Source organism: Mya arenaria, chromosome 6 (assembly GCF_026914265.1).
Source record: "Mya arenaria isolate MELC-2E11 chromosome 6, ASM2691426v1".
Classification (NCBI taxonomy): domain Eukaryota; kingdom Metazoa; phylum Mollusca; class Bivalvia; order Myida; family Myidae; genus Mya; species Mya arenaria.
In genome coordinates, this window is record NC_069127.1 from 53,163,947 (window position 1) to 53,175,590 (window position 11,644).

The window sequence follows — 11,644 nt, forward strand, 5'->3', positions numbered from 1 at the left end:
TGGACACAATACTGATGACAATGACCGAAAAGTGTTGTCACAAAGAAACAGGATCTACCACTTAGCATATAGAAAAATATAAGTATCTTTGTTTCCAAAATCCGGCAGCGATATCAACATTAATTTTCATGGACATTTTCTGAAGTGGCCCGTCTTAGGAAATTCAAGAGGTTTAAAAGAAAATAAATATCATAATACGGCATCCGCTTGAACACTTGACGACTGGTTTATTCATTTACAGAATATTATGAGCGCATAATTGTCGAAATTAACGGAAGGACGAGTTTTAAAAACTTCCGGTTGTCCTAACCATTTCCGATTATTTAATTGTATGTGGTTTAAATCATTTTTCCGAACAGCTGACGCAAACTATGGGATGGAATAAGTCTGGAAGTTTTTTTACTGAATTGTACAGCTTCCGTACCATTTGATGGTTAAAAGATGGGTTAATATTTGAAAACAAAGATGAAAGACGCATCTTGAAATTTTACATGAATGTATACAATTATGGTGTACAGTCGAACCCCGTTGACTCGAACTCCCATGGACCGGCCAAAATACCTCATAGCCTCGGGAATTTCGAGCCAAGCAGGAATGCTTACCTTCAGTAGAAAGAAGTCGGTCCTTTACAATCAGCTCGAGCCAACGAGGAAATCGAGCCAACGAGGATCGATTGTTTTGATGAGTATGAATTCAATTATCATTTTTTAAAGCGGGAAAATGGTCAACCGCAGCTCAACGGCAGTTTTAAAATTTGCGTAGGTGAGGGTCATGGGGTCAATGTTGACTGATAAACCTTTAACTACTTACTGAATAAGCATTTATGGAAAATATTACTTGCTGATAACAAGACTATACCGTGTATTTAATAGCAGGAAGCGCAAAACTATTAAATGATTGGTGAATGCTAAAATATTTACTGTGATCTACTTTCGTCTCCTAAGGTAGAAATATCGTGTTTTCAGTACCTTTCTTTCAAATTAAACTCGTTATCCTTCATAAGAACCATTGTTTTCGTCTTTTATTCATCCTTTTTGGAATATTAAAACAATATTTTATCAATTGTGGTAAATCTTATTTGGGAGTAAGGGTGCATCTTTAATTAGTGAAACCAATTGCTATTCTAAACAAAGATGCTTCAGTCAGCATCTGTTTCCGCTTCCAGGGACTTTATGCTGTCTATTGCTTACACATTTCCCGTTTCCTCGCGTTTTAAGGTAAACGGAAGTAAACATTTGAAGATCTGAAAATTATGAATGGAACTGAAAATATTAAAAGTCTAGTAGTTCCGAATTATAGACAGATGTTACGTGAGGAGTTGAGGTTGAGGGGATTTAGGAGTGGCGAATTTGTTTCTATGAACATTCAAGTATTTAAGAGGCTTGACTGGAGAACTCTGTTAATTACGTCCCTGCATAATCATCAAAATATTTAATGTGCATATAATTTATATATACATTTTTATTAAAGATGCACGCTTACCCTAAAATAAGTTTTACCACAATTAATATAATTGTTTAAATGTACAAAAAATGATAAATAAATGTCGAAAACAATGATTCTTTTAAGGGTAATGGATACCGAGTTTAATTTGAAAGAAAGGTGCAGAAAACATGGTACATTGTATTTATGCATTGTGGGACGATTATAGATCAAAGTAGATCTTATAGCACCCACCAAACATTTAATATTTGTGCGTTTTAAGCTATTACACACACGGTTACAATCTTGTTATCAGTAATTAATGATTTCCATAAATGCATTATTTAGTAAGTAGTTAAAGATTAGTGTCAGTTTAACGTATTGGAACAGTAGGCAATAATGTATATATGCATTTGAATAATACCAAATTGCTATATATATTCCAAAAACAACACTCACGATTTTCGGGTATATATCGGCTAAGCTTGAAAGTAGAAGACACTAATTAGAACATTATGTACATGTAAAAAGCAATTATTTGTAAAGTAAAACTGTGACCATTGATGACACAATCCATAAATAAGATAAAAAGAGGGGTGTTTTTTGCTAAGCCGCACAATGATAAAATTGTTTCTTCGCGTGACCCTGGTACCACCAGTCGGATGTTGTTTCAAAATAATCACTTTTCTTGTATGTGTATTTTTGCATTTATGTGATTCTCTCTTTTAAGTGCATTATCATTTACAATCTATTGCCATCTGCTCGTCTGTTTGTAATTGTTCAAGCGCGTGCGCGCGTGCTTATGCCGGCGCGTGCTGTGAGCAGAAGACAAAACTGATTCCATCTTAGTTCCTGGTTTATTTGTTTAGCAAATGGAACGCAGCGGTTCCTTATATTTTCTTACACTTTGCCCCATGCTTTCAAACGTTTTTCAGAAAAGATACGTAAATTGGATCTGATAGATTCGTGGGTGTTTTGAATTCCAGAAAGTATAATAATAAAACATTAAAAGCGCATGAGTAATTTAGATAAATACTGGCAGATCTAATTCCAGATTCCATGTAAATGGGTTATAATTCAATTAACCAGAAAGAGACTTATTTGAGTAATTTTGCTTAATGAGAAAGGATTCAACTGAAAGAGTTGTTTAGCTAATGGTACTAAATTGTTGTTTTTTTTTTCGGGGGGGGGGGGGGGGTTAAATTCAGTTAGTTCGGGGGATCAAACCTTACATATTTCAGGTGCATGGAATGAAAAGGAAAATGTTTTCATTTTTGCGAAATTCCATGCAAGCCAAAGTTGTTTTTTTCATATCAATATCATCAGTAGTTCCTTTGATGCAAGGGTTTCCAAAATCCACAGTCGCCTGCAGAGAGATTATTTTCCTTGAAAAGATAATATATGACGCGCATGCCTCAAAATCTATTAATTACATTAAGCCTCCCAAAACAGAAGTTGTTTGTTTGTTTATCTTTTGTCTGCCATTTATTGCCAAAACCCGACACCATGGTTTTCTTTGAACAAGATATATGGCTGATATTGTGCCAAATTGTTTGACTTTGGTAAAGCGTTTGATAGTGTTGGTGTTAGATTTCAAATAGGTATAGATTAATGTAGATAAACATGACATAAAAACGATAAACACGGAAATGTATACTCGAAGTTCTTGTAAATTTTGGACGCCCTGGAGACATCGAACACGAGATGAAAATTCTTATAATGACTCATATCTTATTTTTGTGATATCAATATGTAAAACCCCAAAACGCCACCGACACCACCATCACTAACACCAACTACAAAAGGCAGACAGATACATATGAAAAGCTGGTGTATTTCGCTGATTTTTTTTACAAATATACATGGTTCCTATTGTTCATAGTTTTCTAAACTGATTTTCAATTTGAGTGATAGACCTTTTACTACAAACTAAATGATGCATTTATGGAAAATATAAATAACTGATTACATGATTGTAACCGTGTGTTTAATAGCTGAAAACGCACAAATATTAAATGACTGGTGGGTCCTAAAAGATTTCCAGGGATCAACTGTCGTCTCATAAGAAAGACAAACTGTGTTTTCTGCACCTTTCTTTCAAATTAAACATGGTATCCTTCATCAGAATAATTGTTTTCGATATATATATTCATCCTTTTCGGTAAATTAAAACATTTGTATCAATTGTGGTACTGTTTATTTGGGAGTAAGAGTGCATCTTTAAATGGCTCTAGAAATCGTAAAACATGTACAGGTTTTATGCATCTTTAGACAGGGCATAAGAACTTGCATTTTTCCAACATTGAAGGTTCTAACAAAGAACGCGGAGCAGGTGAAATGTCGACCTCAAGTTTTGGCAGACGCCGATGACGTACATCTATCTAGGAACGGTTTCCAGTAGATGTACCTCACGTTTTGCAGAAAATAAATCAAGTACCCCACCTATATATCATCTGAAGAATCTTCTCCGAAATGTACCGTTATCTTCAGATTCCAGCTGTTTTCTATCAACCCGAGATACACGTGCAGCATACATGTATGCCATTCCTACACGAATCGAGTTATCGTTGTCAGCTCACTGTAAACAGTCATTCATCAACGCTCATCTCCCGACGCGTGGGTATTTCGTTTCAAAACAAAGGTAAAAAGCCCCCAGACCGAAACAAAGGATAATTACCTCCAATGATGGCTGACTCAGCGTTATTGTTACCAAATGGCATAATACTTATTTTTTAGCGTTTTTATATTGCCCAGTGCTGAATGTAAATAATTGAAACTGGAAAACTTATCTAAGCTGGTCATAATTATGAAATTTTGGGAAAAAACAGCAAGAAACAATGTTTTATTTAGTAAATAGATGCTTTTTTTATATACAATTTTATGTTTTAGCTATAATTTAGTGAGTTTGATCTTGTAATACTCTTATATTCTTATATCTTAGTTATTATTTCAACATATAATGTTTATAATGTTGCATAGACTAACTAATAATAATAAAGGAATACTTGGTGCATTTTTATGAAGCTCGATTTCAACTGGTATATTTAATAACAGTTTTCTTTTAATCATTTTGTAAAGTGATCTGTACATTAAATAAATCCACCAACTTATCATGTAAAAGTTTTATCAAGGCAACTGTTTTATAAATATATTAGTAATATAAGTAAAAATATAGTACTGTAATATATATAGTTTCTTACAATGATTCTTTTAAAGCATGGCTGTGTGCTTTATGTTTTATGGGTCGAAATGTATATGTATTATACTGTACACAGTACACAGATGAGACTGAAATAAACTGAAATATATTTAAATACAAGAACTGCATCTCAACCGGCAAAAAATCGCTTTGCTTTGACTTTCTGTTGTCGCGCGGATGTGTAAAACATTTAACTTTACAAATGTTTTAGTGCCGATATAAGCGATTTTTTGCAATATCTTTTATGCCATGTCAAACGATTATGTGGACATGAGTACCGTTTATGCAATGTTTCCCTTGAAGACAAAAAAAAATTGGAGAGTTAACAACTGGTAATTTATGGAAAAGAAAAATGTTTAATTACAAAAACATACGCTTTCCGTTTAATGTTTACAAAACACCCGACGCATACATGTACACAATGAAAAAACCCTAAACAGACCCTCAAAAAAACAGATGCGGTATAAACAGCGTTTACTCCAACGTGGCTTATAAGTAATTTGCTTTGTGGGGAAAATTCCTCAGATGTCTATCCAGACAAAGCGAGATCAATCCCCAACAGTGAACACTGAAAGGACCCGCTGGTTAACCCAGTGAACTGGAAGACAGGGAGGTGATTAAAATTCAGCACCATCGGGAGACAGGTTTTTGCCAGATGTGCAACACAATTTGTGCAAACAGCATTCATTAATATAAGGGAGTTTGTTGGCCTTAAATGTTTTATTTATGATGCCTTAAAGCTGCACGCTCACAGATTTACCGTTTTTACAAACGCGAAAAGAATCTTGACGAAGTAGTTGGCCTTTCATGTTGTCTTTTTTGTCTTTGAATTAGCAAATTTTTGCGTAAATATCTGCAAACCAGTGACCGCTGACAAAAGATCAAATCTCAGATTTACAAATATACTTTCGAAAATGTTTTATTGCTAAAAGCGTTACAAACGGTTTAAGAAAAATAAAACATCAATTTTTGAACCTAAATAAAAACAAACGCGAACTACTTTTTTGTCAACAGTATTATATGACTAGTTTACATGCCTTTTCGCTTAAATTGGCTCCTTCAAAGACAAAAAAAGTTGTCAAAACGTTCAATCTGTGAGAGTGCAGCTTTAAAGTTATGCCTCGTCTTTTAAACCATCACTCCGTTTCATTTTCATATGTTATATTAAATAACGGGATCATGTGATATGAACTTTTAATAGTTATAAATGTTGGCTTTTATTCAAAATTACCAAATATTACTTGAAAATCACGTGCAACGCCTTCCATTGCCAAAAACAACAACAAAAAACACATCACACAGTCAAATAACGATGATACCATGACGTGTCAGAAAATACAAAAAAAAAATAGCTTTGGAGTTTATGAAGGTCTGCACGCGCCCACTGGCTACATCAAGGATTGACATCACAACATAAAGTTTATTTAAATGCCAAAAGGGATAGGAGTTATACGTGCCTCAGTTATAAAAGAGAATAATAAACGTTATGATATTTCATGAACGATGTAAATTGACATTTGTTTATTTTCAGTATTTCCGTCAATGGCACCCGGTGTAAAATTAACAAAGATGAAATTTTGACACCATACAGACGACCAGCTCAAGAAATATTGCCTAGAGACAATTATGACACGCGAATGAATATATTAATATCCGTGCCACTGCGCATGCTCAATGACACATAAACTGTCAAAATCAATAGCGGAAATAATTCCGGAAATTTCAAAGATGTCGAATCTGCCTCGGAAACAAGACTCGGTAAATTCCGGAGTTTGACACGAGGTAATTATCTGCGATATTGGAGCAAATTGGCAAATAATTATATTTCGTGAGGAATTCTAATCACGTTAACTGACACATAATCGATTTTCACGGTCACGAAGGGACACGGAGAGTTCGACACTGCTGTAAAATGCTTTCTTGTATACATGTCACATTGAATTCATAGAAAAGCAGCTCAAATATCATCCTTCAGGCATTTTGTCGTTGTCAACGTTATCATCATCATCATCATCATCATCATCATCATCATCATCATCATCATCATCATCATCATCATCATCATCATCATTATCATCATCATTATATTTTCAGTTTATATAAGTCTTTTAAGAGGGTTTATTCATTTACTTATGAAACATAAGAAGACCGGTAAGTCTCTTTGTTTTAGGCCAAAAGGCGAAAACGAATAGACAGGCTCCACGAGTAACGAGTAACGGACGGTCAGACGAATTCAAAATTATCACACACACATGAACAGACAGACTCCACGAGCCACGAGTAACGAACGGTCAGACGAATTCAAAATGATCACACACACACATGAACAGACAGGCTCCACGAGCCACGAGTAACGGACGGTCAGACGAATTCAAAATGATCACACACACATGAACAGACAGACTCCACGAGCCACGAGTAACGGACGGTCAGACGAATTCAAAATTATCACACACACATGCACTGACCGACTCCACGAGTCACGAGTAACGGACGGTCAGATGAATACAAGATAAACACACACACACGAACTGACCGACTCCACGAGCCACGAGAAACGGACGGTCAGACGAATACAAGATGGACACAACATATGCACTGACCGACTCCACGAGCCACGAGAAACGGACGGTCAGATTAATACAAGATGGACACAACACACGAACTGACCGACTCCACGAGCCACGAGTAACGGACGGTCAGATAAATACAAGATGGACACAACACACGAACTGACCGACTCCACGAGCCACGAGTAACGGACGGTCAGATTAATACAAGATGGACACAACACACGAACTGACCGACTCCACGAGCCACGAGTAACGGACGGTCAGATTAATACAAGATGGACACAACACACGAACTGACCGACTCCACGAGCCACGAGTAACGGACGGTCAGATGAATACAAGATGGACACAACACACGAACTGACCGACTCCACGAGCCACGAGTAACGGACGGTCAGATAAATACAAGATGGACACAACACACGAACTGACCGACTCCACGAGCCACGAGTAACGGACGGTCAGATGAATACAAGATGGACACAACACACGAACTGACCGACTCCACGAGCCACGAGTAACGGACGGTCAGACGAATACAAGATGGACACAACACACGAACTGACCGACTCCACGAGCCACGAGTAACGGACGGTCAGATAAATACAATATGTACACAACACACGAACTAACCGACTCCACGGGCCACGAGTAACGGACGGTCAGATAAATACAAGATGGACACAACACACGAACTGACCGACTCCACGAGTAACGGACGGTCGGATGAATACAAGATAAACACACACACACATGCACACACAGATTCCACTAGTAACGGACGGTCAGACGAACAACACCAGTAAGGGATGTTGGGAGAATAGAAGATGAACAACACCAAATGATAGGACAGCCTCGGCGAGTTATAGACGATCAGACTAATACAAAATGTACCATCGACGTATAGGCTTGATGAACGAAGGATGGTAAAGTTGAATAAGTGTAATTGTAGAAGATAGTTAGTAACAAAAGTAGATGTGAAAGTGTCAAAACTGTTACAGTAATTTAAATGGGTAATATGTGACGTTAATGCGATAATCTTAATGCATGTAGTGTAAAGTTTCACCTTCCCCGCCACATTTCGTGTGACACGCGTAACAATGGCGATGAAGAAACGAGATACGAAATTAATTGTGAAATATTTACATAGCTGACACCTTTGACATACTCTTAATTTAAGAACTACTGTAAGTTGACCTTTTTACGGGGTCTTCATTTTCGCGGTTTCATTTTGTTACAAATGCACGTGTTAAAAACTAGTGGCGTTTAAAATTAGGGTCTTTCGAAAAATGTTTTAATAATCATATTAGACGAAAATACTTTTTTTTTAAATTCTTAAGAGTCTTTTTGGGATTTCGTGAAAATTAATAACCGCGACTTAGTCAGAATTTGGGCTCAGCACTCCTCCGAAATTAAAAAGATACTATTAACAACCTGTGTGGCATGGCATCATTACCCTAACGCCACTATTTCACACTTAAAATGGCAGCATATAAAATACCCCATCGTGCTAAGAGCCAAATTATTTCATATTACTGTATATAAAATATTTATATACTGTTCACAGTCATTTATCTACTTTATGTGAAATGTAAATGGACACATGCGGTGAGTTTAAGTAGACGGGCGGATTTGGTCATACATTTTATTAAGTCTTTTTTTATTTGGATCTGAACATGTCTACATACAAACGTAATCTAGATTGGACTTTTTTATTTATTATTTCATCATCCTACTAATGATTGTATAATGGTCATTTATAAAAAGAACCACGTAAACGATGTTAAATTTATGTCAACGTTCTTTCTAAGTGCATCTGTGACAGCATTTACGCGTTGTCATACTGAATTCTCCTTCTCATCGTCATCATCATTAGAGTCTTTCTCCCTCCTCCTCCTTCATCCTCCCTCCCCTCCTCCTCCTCCTCCCTCCATCCCTCCCTCCTCATCCATCATCATCCCTCCCTCCCTCCACACCCCCTCTTCCTCCCCTCCTCATGCCTATTCCTCTTCACTCCCTCCCTCCCTCCCTCCCTCCCTCCCTCCCTCCTGTCTTTTTCTCCTCCCTCCTCATCCTGCCTATTCCTCCTCCATCCTTACCCCTTCTCCTCCTCCCTCCCTCCTCCTCCTTCCCGCCCTTCCTCCTCCGCCTCCTCCTTCCCTCCCTCACTTCAACCCCCTCCTCCTGCCTATTCCTTCTCCTCCTCCTGCCTATCCCTCCTCCTCCTCCCTTCCTCATCCTCCCTCCCTCCCTCCCTCACTTCCTCCTCCTCCTCCTAACTCCCTCCTCCTCCCTCCCTCCTCCTTCTCCTCCTCCTCCATCCCTCCCTTCCTTCTCCTCATCCCCCTTCCTCTTCCCATCTCCTCCTCCCTCCCTCCATCCCTCCCTCCCTCCTCCTCCCTTCCTCCCTTCCTCCCTATTTCCTCCTCCTCGTCAACGTCATTCTCAGCATGGTCTTCATCGTCTCCTTCTCATCATCATCATCATCATCATCATCATCATCATCATCATCATCATCATCATCATCATATCATCATCATCATCATCATCATCATCATCATCATCATCATCATCATCATCATCATCAACATCATCATCATCATCATCATATATGTATACACTTCCATTTTCGTCATTGAGATCGCATATCAGATGCAGCAGCCAGTACAGGTTTAAAAAAAAGAAAGAAAACAACAACATCAATGGCAACAACAACAACACATGCATGATTAGAAAACAACAGCAATAATGATGTCATCAAAACGACCATATATTTAACTTTACAGAAGTCTCGTAAATGCAAGTCTTTTTAAAAGGCCTATTATGGTTATAATCAAGTATTCAATCTTTAAAATATGTCTCCTCGATAGTATAGTGGTAAGTATCCCCGCCTGTCACGCGGGAGACCGGGGTTCGATTCCCCGTCGGGGAGCATTCTTTTTCATTTCATGGATTTTTTTTTTAAATTCTTTTCTCGTTTATTGTTGAATATAATCATTTATATTTATAAATGGCTTTGTGAATTAAATTCAAGAAAATTAAAAAAAAAAAATAACGTTAAAACACAACAAAAAAATCATATGCATAATATACTTATTTAAGTTACTATTTATCGTACAAAAAAGTTCAATTTACTATACTGACAAACTATTCACTATTAATTTAAGGGAAAAAAACATAGGGGACACCCGGGTTCGAACCGGGGACCTCTCGATCTGCAGTCGAATGCTCTACCACTGAGCTATATCCCCTCTTGTTGTTAGTTGATCTATATGTAGTAACTATAGATAAGTCCGTATATTATTATCCACGTTTGACGACATCTGTTGCAATAGCGACATTTCACATTGATTTGTGACATTTCATAGGCCAATCTTTAAAAAGTTGTCAGTAACCCCGCCAAGTAGTAAATGGATTGCTAGTAGAAAACAAAACGTATTGTACTCCAAAATATTTTCGATGCTCCAAAAAGTTGAAAGTGTGGCAGCATTTTTAAGTCGGTTTAGAAAATGCAAATGACATTTTTGTTATGAATGGCCTTAGTCTGCACGCCCTTAAGCAATTTAAGACAGTAATTTATTAATTAAACTCAAACCAAAACGACATTTATTACCACAATGAGGTGAAATAACGATAAAGTTTTGATACCTTAAATATATCCGTCAAATTTATACTATAATGACATTGACCAAACTTGATCGTGCAACAACGGCCGGATTCTTTGTTATCTTGGTACAAAAGTTGTATTTCGCTCAAACTGCACCATTTTGGACAAGAAATTTTTCATTTTTTCGAAGAGTAGTTCACCCAACAACCCCCCTCCAACATTTTAAACTTTTGAAATTTGTGTTCTGAGGCAGGGGCGAATGTCAAAAGGCTGTGCACGCAACCCTCTAACGTCAATTCCTGGTTCCGCACCTGAAACCCCTGACTCAGAACTGTCGGATGAATAACCATAGAACCACCCATAAATATTTATCGAACATCGCACGGCCTTTGTTGCCTCGTGAGGTAATGGAACTGGTACCACCCCGTGAGTTTTTAACACGACCGAAGATGTCGAAGCAACAATTTTCGGTCGGCCCAAAATCAATAGGGGTCAACCAACCGACCGACCGACCGACCGACCGACCGACCGACCGACCGACCGACCAACCAACCAACCAACCAACCAACCAACCAACCAACCAACCAACCAACCAACCAACCAACCAACCAACCAACCAACCAACGATCGACGGACCGCATGCATAAAGTGATATATTACCGCTTCTTCAGCTAAGGAGGGGCATACTAATACACCACTTTGTTTATCGATATAGGACCCCTTTTAGGTTAAATATGTGGGACTAACAATAACATTTTAAAATTTATCTTTGGATAAAGTCGTGATGGGACCCACGGCGGAGTTAAGCCATAATGCTGCTTATTGTGGGAGCGAGCAGATCTT

General features: G+C 37.8%; 2 non-coding genes across 2 annotated transcripts; one reads left to right on the forward strand and one right to left on the reverse strand.

Annotated features, from left to right (window-relative positions):
* The first annotated feature begins 10,054 nt into the window (after positions 1 to 10,054).
* Positions 10,055 to 10,126, forward strand: Trnad-guc (transfer RNA aspartic acid (anticodon GUC)). Its single transcript has one exon. It is a non-coding gene; the product is annotated as a tRNA-Asp (tRNA).
* A 247-nt stretch (positions 10,127 to 10,373) lies between these two features.
* Positions 10,374 to 10,445, reverse strand: Trnac-gca (transfer RNA cysteine (anticodon GCA)). Its single transcript has one exon. It is a non-coding gene; the product is annotated as a tRNA-Cys (tRNA).
* Between the last annotated feature and the right edge of the window lie 1,199 nt (positions 10,446 to 11,644).